Source organism: Camellia sinensis, chromosome 6, assembly GCF_055761805.1.
Source record: "Camellia sinensis isolate YWXY chromosome 6, ASM5576180v1, whole genome shotgun sequence".
Lineage (NCBI taxonomy): Eukaryota > Viridiplantae > Streptophyta > Magnoliopsida > Ericales > Theaceae > Camellia > Camellia sinensis.
In genome coordinates, this window is record NC_138966.1 from 31,547,605 (window position 1) to 31,559,804 (window position 12,200).

Below are 12,200 nucleotides of genomic sequence, written 5' to 3' on the forward strand. Positions count from 1 at the left end.
TAGTGTAAATCCTCTTTGCTAGCCTTGTTAGCTTTACAAAGTAACATGCTTTTATGGTTTGAATTAGCTTAGTTCAAGCATGTTTTTGGTGTTATTTTGACATGTTATAACTCTGATTTTGATTGGTGGACTCACTCCTTGCATGGTTTATACACTTGTAGTGTATTTCTCACAAACTAGCCTTGTATGCTTCATGAAGTAGCATGCCTTTCTAGCATGATTTGATTCTATTTCAGCATGTTTTTGGTGATTTTTTGCCATGTCATACCTCTGTTAAGGTTTGGTTTGGTTGGCCCTTGCATGCTCCATGCACTTGTAGTGCAATTCCATGAATTAGCCTAATGTGTATCATGCATTAATATGTCATTCTAGCATGATTTTGGCTTAACTCTAAGAAGCATTTGGTCATGTTTTAGAATGCTTAACCTCTGGTTTTTGTTGTTTTGGCCATGCATGCCATGATTTGTATAGCTATGGTTCATCCTAGCTTGTTAGCTTTGTGCATCAAGTCCACTAACATGCATTGCTTGACCTATTTGAATGATTTGGCATCATTTTTTATGTGATTTCAGAGCATGTTTCATTGCCATGCACTCACATCTTTCACTCTTTCAATGCGTTGAAGGGTTGGTCCTTTATGCCTTGAACATGAGCCTTTGCATATGCCTTCATGCCTAAGCTTGTAAGCTATCATTTCAATGTGTATTTGGGGTTATTTTGCCATGATATAACTCTAATTTTTGTTGGCGAAGCCATCTCATGCTTGGTCTTGATAGGTGTAGTGTAATCCACCTTATTTGCCTTGCATCCATCATGCCTTATGCTCTTCATGCTAGCATATTTTGGCTTCCTTCCATATGCCTTATGCCTTATGCCCTTCATGTTTTAGACTTATTTTAACATCTTCTAGGACTATTTTGGGTTGCCCCTGCCATATGCTTCATGTTTTGCATAGTTGTAGTGCAAGTGCCTTGCTAGCCTTAAGCTTTGGGCACCATAGCACGCTTCATTTGTATCATGTACATGATTTGGCATCATTCCACATGACATTCCAGAGCATGCAGCATTGCCATGTTCCCACTTCATTCACCCTTTGAGAGCCTCTAAGGGTTGTGCATTTGTTATCTTGTTTGTGGCTTAGTGTGTATGCATGCATGCCCAGGCATTTGTGCTTCAATCTTAGCATATTTTGGTCTTTGTTTAGACCTATTTGAACTATGTCCATGATTGGTTCATGCCTTTGTACCATGTATTGCATGCCTCCTTTGTAGTCCTCTTTGGTAGCTTTAGGCTTTAAGGACCCTAGCATGCCATGCTTGTATTGATTGAATGATTTGGCATCATTTCATACCTCATTACAGTGCTTATAGTATTGCTACACTCTTACATTTGTCACTCCTTGAGCACTTTTGAGAGTTATGCTTTTATGCTTAGTTGGTGGGCTAGAGCATGTGCATGCATTGTCTTGCATTTCATGCCATCATTTCAACATTTTGGCCACTGATTTGGGCATGGTTGAGGTCTACCCATTTTGGCTTAAGTCCATCTTTGCATGTTGTTGCATGCTTGTCACATTGCATGTTGTTGCATGCTTGCTAGCTTGCATGTTGTCTCATGCTTATTATGGTTGCATTGCATTTTGCATGCTTGGTACATTGTATGTTTGCATGATTAGGTTTCATTCCATTTCGCATGCTTGTTACATTGCATTTGGCATACTTATGTTGCATTACATAGCATCTCCATGTTGCATGGATTGCATCGTGTTTGGTTTGGGGTGTCAAGCCAAACACGGGGATCGAGGGACGTTTCGTACTTGAAGTGGCGAAACGTGCCTCAACCCTCGGTCGTCGACACTCTTGATCCAACATGATAGAGTGTGAGGCATTTATGTGTTTTGTGCATTCATTCCATATTAATGTGTGCAATTCGGCCTCTTTGGCCATCATGCATCGAAATGCGTGATTGATGGCTTGAGGGTCGAACATTGCACTCCTTTGAGTTCCAAACATGATAAGGGGTGTAGTTGCACAACATTTTCTTGCAAATGTATTGTCATGCCTCTGTTTGTGCTCTGCTGCAGCAAGAGGAGCAGTTTGTAGGAAGAGATGGCCGATCGACTGTCTGGAGTGCTGATCGACTAACAATTTTTGGCCGATGGACTAAAAAATGGTCGATGACCCCTTTCCTTTGGCCGATGGCTTCACCATTTGGCCGATGGCCTCTCAGAGTCTCCATGAGATGGTTCAAAAGCATCACAGAGATTTTCATAGTTTTCAGAGGAGCATAAGTGTGCAAATAGAGGCAACATGGGGCATGGCAACGGATTTTCGAGCGAAGCCGATCGAGCATGCATTTGTCCCTCTTCTTGAGGCCGCTTTAACTGTTTTGTAACTTAATTAATTTTCTTAATTGGTTAAGAGTTTTGTAATAATTAATTAGCTAGGATAGTTGATTAATTAGTTGGTTTGTATTATTTATTCGGACCCTCCGTCGAGAGGGCGAAATTTGTAATAAGTGTGTGTGCGTATGTGCATGTCTTCCAACCCCACATCTTTCTCCCTTTTACTTACCTTCTTTTGATGGTTAGTTTTAGGGCATGTTTCAATTAGCATCCTTATGTTTGCATGCGTGCATCATTCATCTGTCTTGCATGCACCGGGCTCGGCACATCATACTAACTGCATTGTATTTCAATTCCAATTTGAATACATGTATCAAGTGTAGCATTCACATGCCATTTTAGAATAGCCGAGCCTATTTCTTGTTGCATTTTGCATGTGTTGCATTAGCCATCTTAACATAGCTAGGATCATGCATGATTTCTAACTAGCTATTGTTTTGGCTCGGAGTACTAGGTAAGCTTTTATACTTTAGCATCTTGCATGAGTGTGAGTCATTGCCATGATAGCATGCTTGCCATGAGGCCATTTTGCTTAAGTGATTTAACTGCTTGAATGCCTGTGGGTGAAGGTTGGATTACTTGAATTGGAACAATTCATCGAAATGCGAGTTTTAAGCCCACTTGAGAGTGACAAAATCATGTTTTCTTAAGCCCACTTGAGGGTGGCAAATCCACGTTTTAGCCTACTTGCGAGTAACACCTTCAAACCATTTTCAAACAAACAAACATGAGATGTTTTGTTCCAACTTAGGCGATCTAGTCTATACTTGTGTGTTGTGCGCATCACGTAGTAAGCTAGCTAATAAACCAGAATAAGAACACATATGTTTTCAAAACAAAATATCATGCTTAGTACAAGTCGATCTTTGATCGGGCAAGCGGGGGTGCTCATTGCATGACCTTCCCCTCTCGTACCTAAGTTCCCGAGCCGAGGTAACTTTGGTGATGACGGACACGTGGCCTTAGGCACGAGTCAGGGTTTCCTAAATCCCCCAAAACAAAACATTTCGGTGGCGACTCTATATCTGGCAAAGCAGTCCATGTTTGGCACTTCTTTATAAAAATCAATTTTCCAAAACAATTTGTTGGATTTGGACTCTTTGGTGATTTATCAGCCTTGCATTGCACTTTGCGAGATTAGATTCAGAACCGTGACATTGACTCCGAACTGTAGTAGCCTAATGAACAAAATAGATTTCCGCGCCATTCGCGCGCGGAGCTGGGACGTTCGGGGACATCTACAATATGTTAAAGGACTTGGGTTGAGGCCTTCCTTCTCTATCAGGACTACCAGTGCTTCGACTGACAGTGACTATGTGAGGCATCTAGAGATAGAAATACAAGAGCAAAAGGAGAAAATTCATTCACAAAAAGAGGAAATTACAACACAGAAAGATGAAATTCAAGCACAAAAAAAGGAAATTCAAGCATAAAATAGTGTGATAGGAAAGATGAATGAGTCGCTTGAGGAGAATTTTGAGATGACATCAAGCATCATGGAGTTTCTTAAGAAGCAAGGTTTCAAAGGATAATTTAGAGGGGGTATCCCATGAACTCGTAGATTGCCATTTTGGTAAGTCTCGCTTGTTTTATGTTTTTAATTTTCTAATGTTGGTTAGTATATACTAGTTAAAGCACAGTAGTTTCACTAATTATTAACTAAGATTTAACAAGTTTGAAGATGTATTGATGAAAATAGATTCATTAGTTACTTCTTACTTAGCATGACTCTTGTTAAAATACACAGTAACCCAAGTAGAAACAAAACTATGTGTATATTTTTTTGTATATTTTTACTAGACAGTGTTGGAGTCGCTCTAAGTTAGTGATGTGATTAATAGGAGCTTGCCATGTAGAAAGGACCTTCTGGTTATTAAGCTAGACTTATTGTGTACACAATTTGTATTGACATGGATAGAAAGGTCTGCACAATGTAATTGATAATATGTTAATGTTTTTCTTGTTTATTTTCTTTGTAGATTGGTTTTTGATGATGTTGGAAGCATACTTGCAAATGAAGATCAAGCATTGAATTTTTTTTTCTTCAACTGATACTTAGTTTTAGTTGCAAATCAAGATCGAGTGTTGATTTTTATTTTATTTTTTTTGGACTCCATGTTAGTTTATTTTGGGATTTGCTTTGATGGTTTTTTTTTTTTTTGGTTATACTTAATGGATTATTATTAAATTTGTTTGACTTATATAATTTTGATTTACAATATAAATTGTTTAGTGAAATTTTTTTGTAGAGTGGTGTATAATAGCTAGTGGATTTCTTAGTACATTTAAAAGGCTATTGGGATATGAGCAGGGATATTTGTGAAATAATAATTTAAATTGAAATATAAATTATTTCCTCACAAATATGTATAGTGACGAAATTAGCTCTTTGGAGACAAAATAATTCGTCATTCAAGACCTAACTTGTTGTAGTGCTACATGATGTTTATATTTAATATGAAGTGATAGTATTTGTTCCTTGATACAAAGATGAGAGAAGGTTTAAGATTTTATGTTTTCTTTTTTTTCTTTTTCTTTTTTTGTAAGGTAAAATTTATTCAAGAAGCAAAACAAAACAGCCCAAAGAAAGGCAAACAAAACAACAAAAGCAAAAAAAGAAAAACAAGGAGCTAAACTCTACTGTTCAAAATCCTCAATGGAAGGTTTTAAGCTTGATAAACATCCCTATTAAAGGGAGAACTATCCACCCCAGTCCATGATCAATTTCTATCCCTCACATTTGTTACCATAGAATGAAAAACAACACAAGCATCAGAAGCTTTATCGCTATAAATCCTAGCATTCCTTTCAAGCCAAATATGATACATTGCAGCAGAAAGGGCAAGATTAAAGCTCTTTTTGCTCACATCAAGCATACTCTTCTAATACCCATATTTAATTGGTTCCTCTTTTGATTAGGCAATGACATTGTCAGTGGAGAAGGGGTGGAAATGTGAAATAAGAAGCAATTTGTACAAAAAGAGAAAATTACTTTGACATGGCAAAAGTGACATAAGCAAATTACTTTTAGTTTGATTTTACTGATAGTTAATTGAAATTCCCTTATAGAGCTCTGTTGAGGGTCCAATCACCTTCACAGTTCATCATCATCAAATTGTCCATAGTCACACCAAGGAAAAAAATACTAACATAAAATAAATTGCACTTGAAAAAAAAGAAGCAAAAAAAATTATTACCAATATTAATTTTTTTGAAATTTAAAACCTAGAAAATTAAAAATGATGAAATCTCTTCTTTTTTTTAAAAAATTTATTGTATTTCTTCTAATACAAATCTTAAAGTGCCATTTTCTTCAACCATAATCTTCTTAAGCATTTCCAGTAGTCTATTGCGATAGGAAGCTCTATGGTTTAGGCCATTTCCAAACCTATCAAAAACAGGAAAAGAGAATAAAAACAAGCTAACTAATTATTACAAATTAAACTAATTATTGCAAAACGAAACTAATTAATTAACAAGCTAACTAATTATTACAAAACAAGCTAATTAGCTAACTACACTAGCTAATTAAATACAAATGAGTAGCTAAACGCATTAACTACCTAAATACAAAAACGAATGCATTAGCTAGCTTAAGCAAAGCAACTAAGTAAAGCAAATAGAAGGGGCCTTGGAGCGAGAAACGCATGCATGCTCAGTCGCCTCGTTCAAAAATCCATCGCGATGCCCTAACTTGCCTCTGTTTTCAATTGTTCTCAAAACACTGTACAAAGCTCCAGATAGCTTTTGCTCCACCATGGAGACCTCCAGGAGCACGGCCGACCACTTGTTGGTGTTGCCAACCACCTGCCGACCACTTGCCTTTGTTGCAGACCAGAAAAAGTGGTCAGCCAGCCACTTTTACTAGTCTGCCGACCAGAAAATGCTGCACTTCTCCAGTTTGCTGCAACAGAGAACAAGAAGGGGCATGGCAATGTATGTGCAAGATATGTGTGCATAACTACCCTCCCTATCATTTCATGATCTCAAGCGGGTGCGGTTCTCGACTCTCGGGCCACCAACTGAGCATCGCAATGTACGATGGTCGACATGCCAAGATTGCACAATTCAATGTAAATGAATGCACAAATAACACATAAAGCCTTAACCTCTATCATGCATGATCAAGAGGATCGGCGACCGAGAAATGAGGCACGTTTCATCACTTCAAGTATGAAACGTCCCGCATTTCTCGTGTTTGGACTAACACCCTATCCAAACACAATGCAATGCATGCACATAGAAATACAATGCAATGCAACATGAGCATGGCAAATATAATGTAAACAACATGAGCATGCAACCACATAATGCAATGTAACAAGCATGCAACAACATGATGCAATGCAACAAGCATACAACATGCTATTCTACCAATGCTAGGATGGCATGCACAAAATTCCAAACACAATGCAAGGCATGCACACACTATGCAATGCATGCACATGCAAACAACATGGAATGTAACAACATGCGAACAACATGCAAACAAACATGCTATATGGACTTCAACCGAATATGGACAAATCTCAATCATGCCCAAAACAGTGGGCAAAATGCTGAAATGATGGCATGAAATGCAAAACAAAGCATGACATGCTCTAGCCCACCAACTAAGCATAAAAGCATAACTCTCAAAAGTGCTCCAGGAGTGACAAATGTGGAAGTGTGACAACACTATAAGCACTGAAATCTGGTATGAAATGGTGCCAAACCACTCAAACAACACAAGTATGGCATGCAAGAGCCCTTAAGCATGAATGCTAATGAATGAGACTACACAAGAGGCATGCAATGCATGGCACAAACGAATGAACCAGCCAAAAACAAAGCTCAAATAGGTCAAAACCAAGACCAAAACATGCTGAGACGGGAGCTCAAAAGGCAAGGCATGCATGCATACAAGCTAGGCCACAAACAAGGCAATAATGCACAACCTTTAAAGGCACCCAAAGAATGAAAGAAGTGGGAGCATGGCAATACTATATGCTCTGAAACAACATGGTAAATGATGCCAAATCATGTACATGTCACAAATGAAGCATGCTAGGAGGCTCAAAGCTTGAAACTAGCATAGGCACTTGCACTATAGCTATGCAATACATGAAGCATACGGCCAAGGCAACCTAAAACAGTCCTAGAGCATGTCAAAATGATGCTAAAACATGTGTGGATCAGAGCCAAAACAAGCTAGCATGAAAGCATGAAGCATGGATTATGCAAGGCCAATATGGAGGATTACATTACATCTACCAAAACCAAGCATGGGATGGATTTGCCAACAAAAATCAGAGTTGCATCATGGAAAAATAGGACCAAATACACACTAAAATAGTGGTCCAAAAGGCTAGGCAAGATGGCATGCACAAAGGCTCATGTTTAAAGCATAAAGCATGAACCCTCCAAAGCATTAAATGAATGAAAGATGTGAGGGCATGGCAATGAAACATGCTCTGAAATCACATAACAAATGATGCCAAATCATGCAAATAGCCCAAGCAATGCATGCTAGTAGACTCAACACACAAAGCTAGTGAGCTATAATGCACTATGGCTATACAAAGCATGGCATGCATGACCAAAAAAACATAAATTAGACCTTAAGCATGGAAAAACATGGCCAAAAGCTTCTTGGAGTTAAGCCAAAACATGTTAGAATGATGGTCCAAAAGCATGATGCATGTCAGGCTAGTGACAGGATTTGCACTACAACTGCAAGGAGCATGCATGATGTGATCAAACCAAGCCAAAATAGTGTTATATTATGGCAAAACAAGGCCTAAGACATGCTGAAATGGAGCCTCAAAGAGGTAGAAAAACATGCTAACTTGGTGAGCCACAAATACAAGCAAACAAGAGAAGAGGAGGGGGGGACAACTCCCTCCTATTTAAAACCTCATAACACACTTTCCACCACTGAAATCTGGAATTTAGTGGTAGAAAGGTCATGCAAAGGCTAAAACAAAAGCCTAAAGGGATGGCTCAAAATAAGGCCAAACAAGGCCAAACAAGGCACAACATGAGGGTAGATCACCCCCAACACAACAAGGCCTTAAACAAACACTTTAAGCATGTGAAATCAGAACTTTTTGCAGTAGAAAGTCAACCCAAAATAAGCATACAAATAGGTCCAAAAGCTTAATCAAAATAAAGCTTTAAAGGGCTAGTTGTCTCACCCTTGTAGAACCACTTCAAAGCTGCAACTCCAACAACTTTTTTGAGCTCAAACCAATCCAAAAACACCAAAACCAGCTTCTAAGTGCCTCAGCAACAAAAGGGTGGTGTTTCACTATGTGTTTGTGTGCAAAAGTAAGAAGAAAATGGACTTTTAAGTACAAAACAAGAGAGAAGGAGCAAATATAGAGAGAGGTGTGTATCTATAGCTCAATGCCAAAATTCTGAACCTGGAGAAGAGGGAGGAGGCTCCCTTATATAGAAAAAGCATGCAACAAGCTTGTTGAAGAAGCTAAGGGCTCTAAGCCGTCCCTCCATACGTGTACGGAGGATGGTTTCTGTGCCTTTCAACTGTCACAGCTGGCGCACCAAAATATCTTCAGGAAGGTACAGGAAAGTTGCCGATCACTTGAAGTGGTCGGCCAACTACCTACACTGGTCGGCCGGCCAGTGAAAGTGGTCTCCCAGAAAGAAAAGCCGTCGGCCAGGGGGAAGAATGGTCTGAACAAGGAAAGCAAGGTGGTGGCATGGTGGGAGACCACTTTTTCCAGCTGCAAACCACTTGTAGACCACCAAAAGTGGTCTACAGGGAAGAAAACTAGTTGGCGTGGAAGAAAAGTGGTCTACGGAGAGAGAAACTGGTCTCCAACCCTTATTTCACCCTCCAAGCAAGGAAAACAAGGTTTGTGCCAAAAATAAACCAAAAAGGATGCAAGACGAGAGTCCGGGGGACAAACCGCGCAGCCGGAAGCCTCGAAAACTAGTCTACGGACACCAAAAGTGGTCTACGACCACAAAAAGTGGTCTCCCAGACCTCAGTGTCCCTCCAGACCAAGGCAACAAGTCATGGTTTGAAAACCGGGCCAAAAGGAGAACGTTAAGCGGTCCCGAGACAAGGCGCGCGGCCGAAGGCTCCGAAAATTGAAAACTAGTCTCCAAGAGGGAAAAGTGGTCTACAACCACAAAAAGGTGGTCTGCAGACCTCTCCCTCCCTCCAGGGAAGGGAAAACAAGGTTTGGTTCAAAACCGAGCCAAAACACAAAGAGTTCATAGGCCCGGAGGCAAGGCACTCAGCCGAAAACTCTGGAAACTCGAAACGAGCACAAACATGCACTATCATCGAGTGCTCAAACGATGACGTCTGAGTCTTAAGGTCGGTCAAAAATAGGGTGTGTACAATTAGCTAAAGTTTTGATCAATAAAATCTTAGTTTGAATTTGTTCGTTACAAATTGTTGTTGTGACTTGTATGGTTTTGAGATTTTTAGAAAAATAGGTAATATTAGGCTGATGTGATATTTCAATGAGAAACTGGACGTTTAACTTAGGCTTGTCAAGATGACAGAGTTGCACCAAGTTAAAGGGATGTTTGAATGAGAAACATGATGAAACCATCGATGACTTTGCTTAGGGGGCTATAACATCGAATAACCGACTTGGTTAGTTTGTGACAAAAAGCCGAGGTAGTTAGTACTGTGAAATCGGTGCATTATAGTTTAGCCTTAAGTGTTTTGTTTAGACAAGCTAAACACAATGACATCGGTCATAGATGTTTAAGTTTGCAAGACCCAGGAAAAATTAAGATGTTAGATCATTAATGTGAAGGTAAGTTGAAACTTGCATTCACATTAGGGAGCAGAGAGCGAAGATAAGTTAAGTTTGAATTTGTGATTTGAAAAGAGTAACACTTAGTTAAATTTTCAAAAGATTTATTAGTTACGTAAAACTACAGTTATACCCAAGATGATGTAATATAATGTAGTTGTGACTTGCGTCCAAGATGTTACATTTAGAAAGTTTTCAGAAAAGTATCAAAGACATTCAAATAAACAAGGCATGCGCAGAAGTAAAGCACAACACCTAGAAAAGAAAGAAGTTGTTCATTTACAAAGTTGAGTTGTTCAAACTACATTTGAAGTCACTTCGACCTTGCAAAAGAAAGGAAGAAGACAATTGTTCAAAAACAAGAAACAAAAGTACAAAGCAAAAGATAAAAAGAAAAAAATCTTAAGTGTTGGCTTCTAGGTTAACAGTAGGGGGAGTGTCAAATTGACCCACTTCGGCGGTTGGCATTGGGTTTGCCTCAGTGGTCGGAGTGGCATCAATGTTGGCTTCAATGTCGCTAGCCTTCTCATCCATCTCTTTCAGGGCTTCTTCGATGCTCTTCTCGACCTTAGTCTTCTCGGCCTGCTTTGTTCCAAAGGAAGTGCTCTTGCTAGCCTCCTTATCATCCCCAATGAGATCAATGACTTGATCATTGAGTGTGGGAGACTTGGCTCCAACAACGGCTTCCTCATCTTTTTCCTCTCATTCTTTTGAGTTGGTTGTCTTCTCGGATTGGACTGGGGAAAGAGGGAAGGACAGTTTCAACTTGGTGAGATCTTTGTGCGGCGAATCCTTGGGGACAAACAAGTGAGCGTAGCAGAACATCCGAGGTTATAACCACTGTTGCAAGTAATATTGACCTACATATTGTAGCTCTCCTTCACATCAGCCTTGCCTTCTTTGAGCTTTTGTTCTTTGGTGGCCACGGCTTCGACCAGCTTTTTCTCGATGAGGGCAGCTCTCTCTTCAGCGGCCTTAGCTGCAGTATCGATTTTTTATTTAGCAATGTTTGCAGCCTTGATTTTGTCTATATGTTTCTTTCTCAAGGCCTCAGGTTGATTCAGTTTGTAAAGGTAGTACGCTGCCTCTTTGGTCTTTTGGTTAAGTCTTTTTTCATCATCTCGCCCTTGAGTGCAAAGGAATAAACATGTTGCATGGACTGCAAAGAGAAAGAATTAAGTTAGCAAAACAATTTCCAAGTATTGAATGTTGTACAGAGTAGTGAAAGAGATCTTACCAAAACAGAGTGGCGCGTTATGAGGGTCAAGTGCCCATACTCATTGCACTCGTTGATGACATCTATATCAGCTGAGAACAGTAAGCTTGTAGTGAGAGCAGCAGCAACCTCAAGGTCCTTGGAGGCTCTGTCTCCGACTTTCAGTAGCTGGTCACCTACATGGATCTCAAGGAACCAGGTGTCCTCGACAGTGGCATCCTTTGTTCCGTCAGGTCCAACCGATTTTGGACATTTGCTACTTGGCACCTCGGTTGATTTTGAGGTTCGTCTCTTCTCAGTAACAGCCATCATGGAAATAATGTCTTTTAGACCTTTCTCATCAGAGGATAGAGTGACCGCCTATTCGGCTTTGGTTTAGGCCTTCTTGACCCTATTTTATTTTTGGATTGAGGGAGGAAATAGAGTGGAATGAACAGTGATGATGTCGGGGAGGTCACCTAAAAGATCCTCTACAACGGTTGCACGACGTGCCATTTCTTCCAAAGTTGCAGCGAGTGTGACATCGAGTTTGATCTTTGGAAGAGCAATTGGAGGGTTTGCTAGATTGTAGACTAGCAAGTCAAGACCTTGGTGTTTCTTGCTGCGAGTTCTTCCTGTTGGGGAGTTTGTAGGTCGGCATAGGCTCTAGCATTGGGAAGGCAAGACGTGATGTCACGACCCAAACCTGCCCCTAAAAGTTCAGACATGATCGACCTACACCGAGGCCACATCTGGTTATCTAAAGATGTTGTTTAATCACGGGGCCTGAACAGAAGTTATAAAAATATAGAACAAACATTCA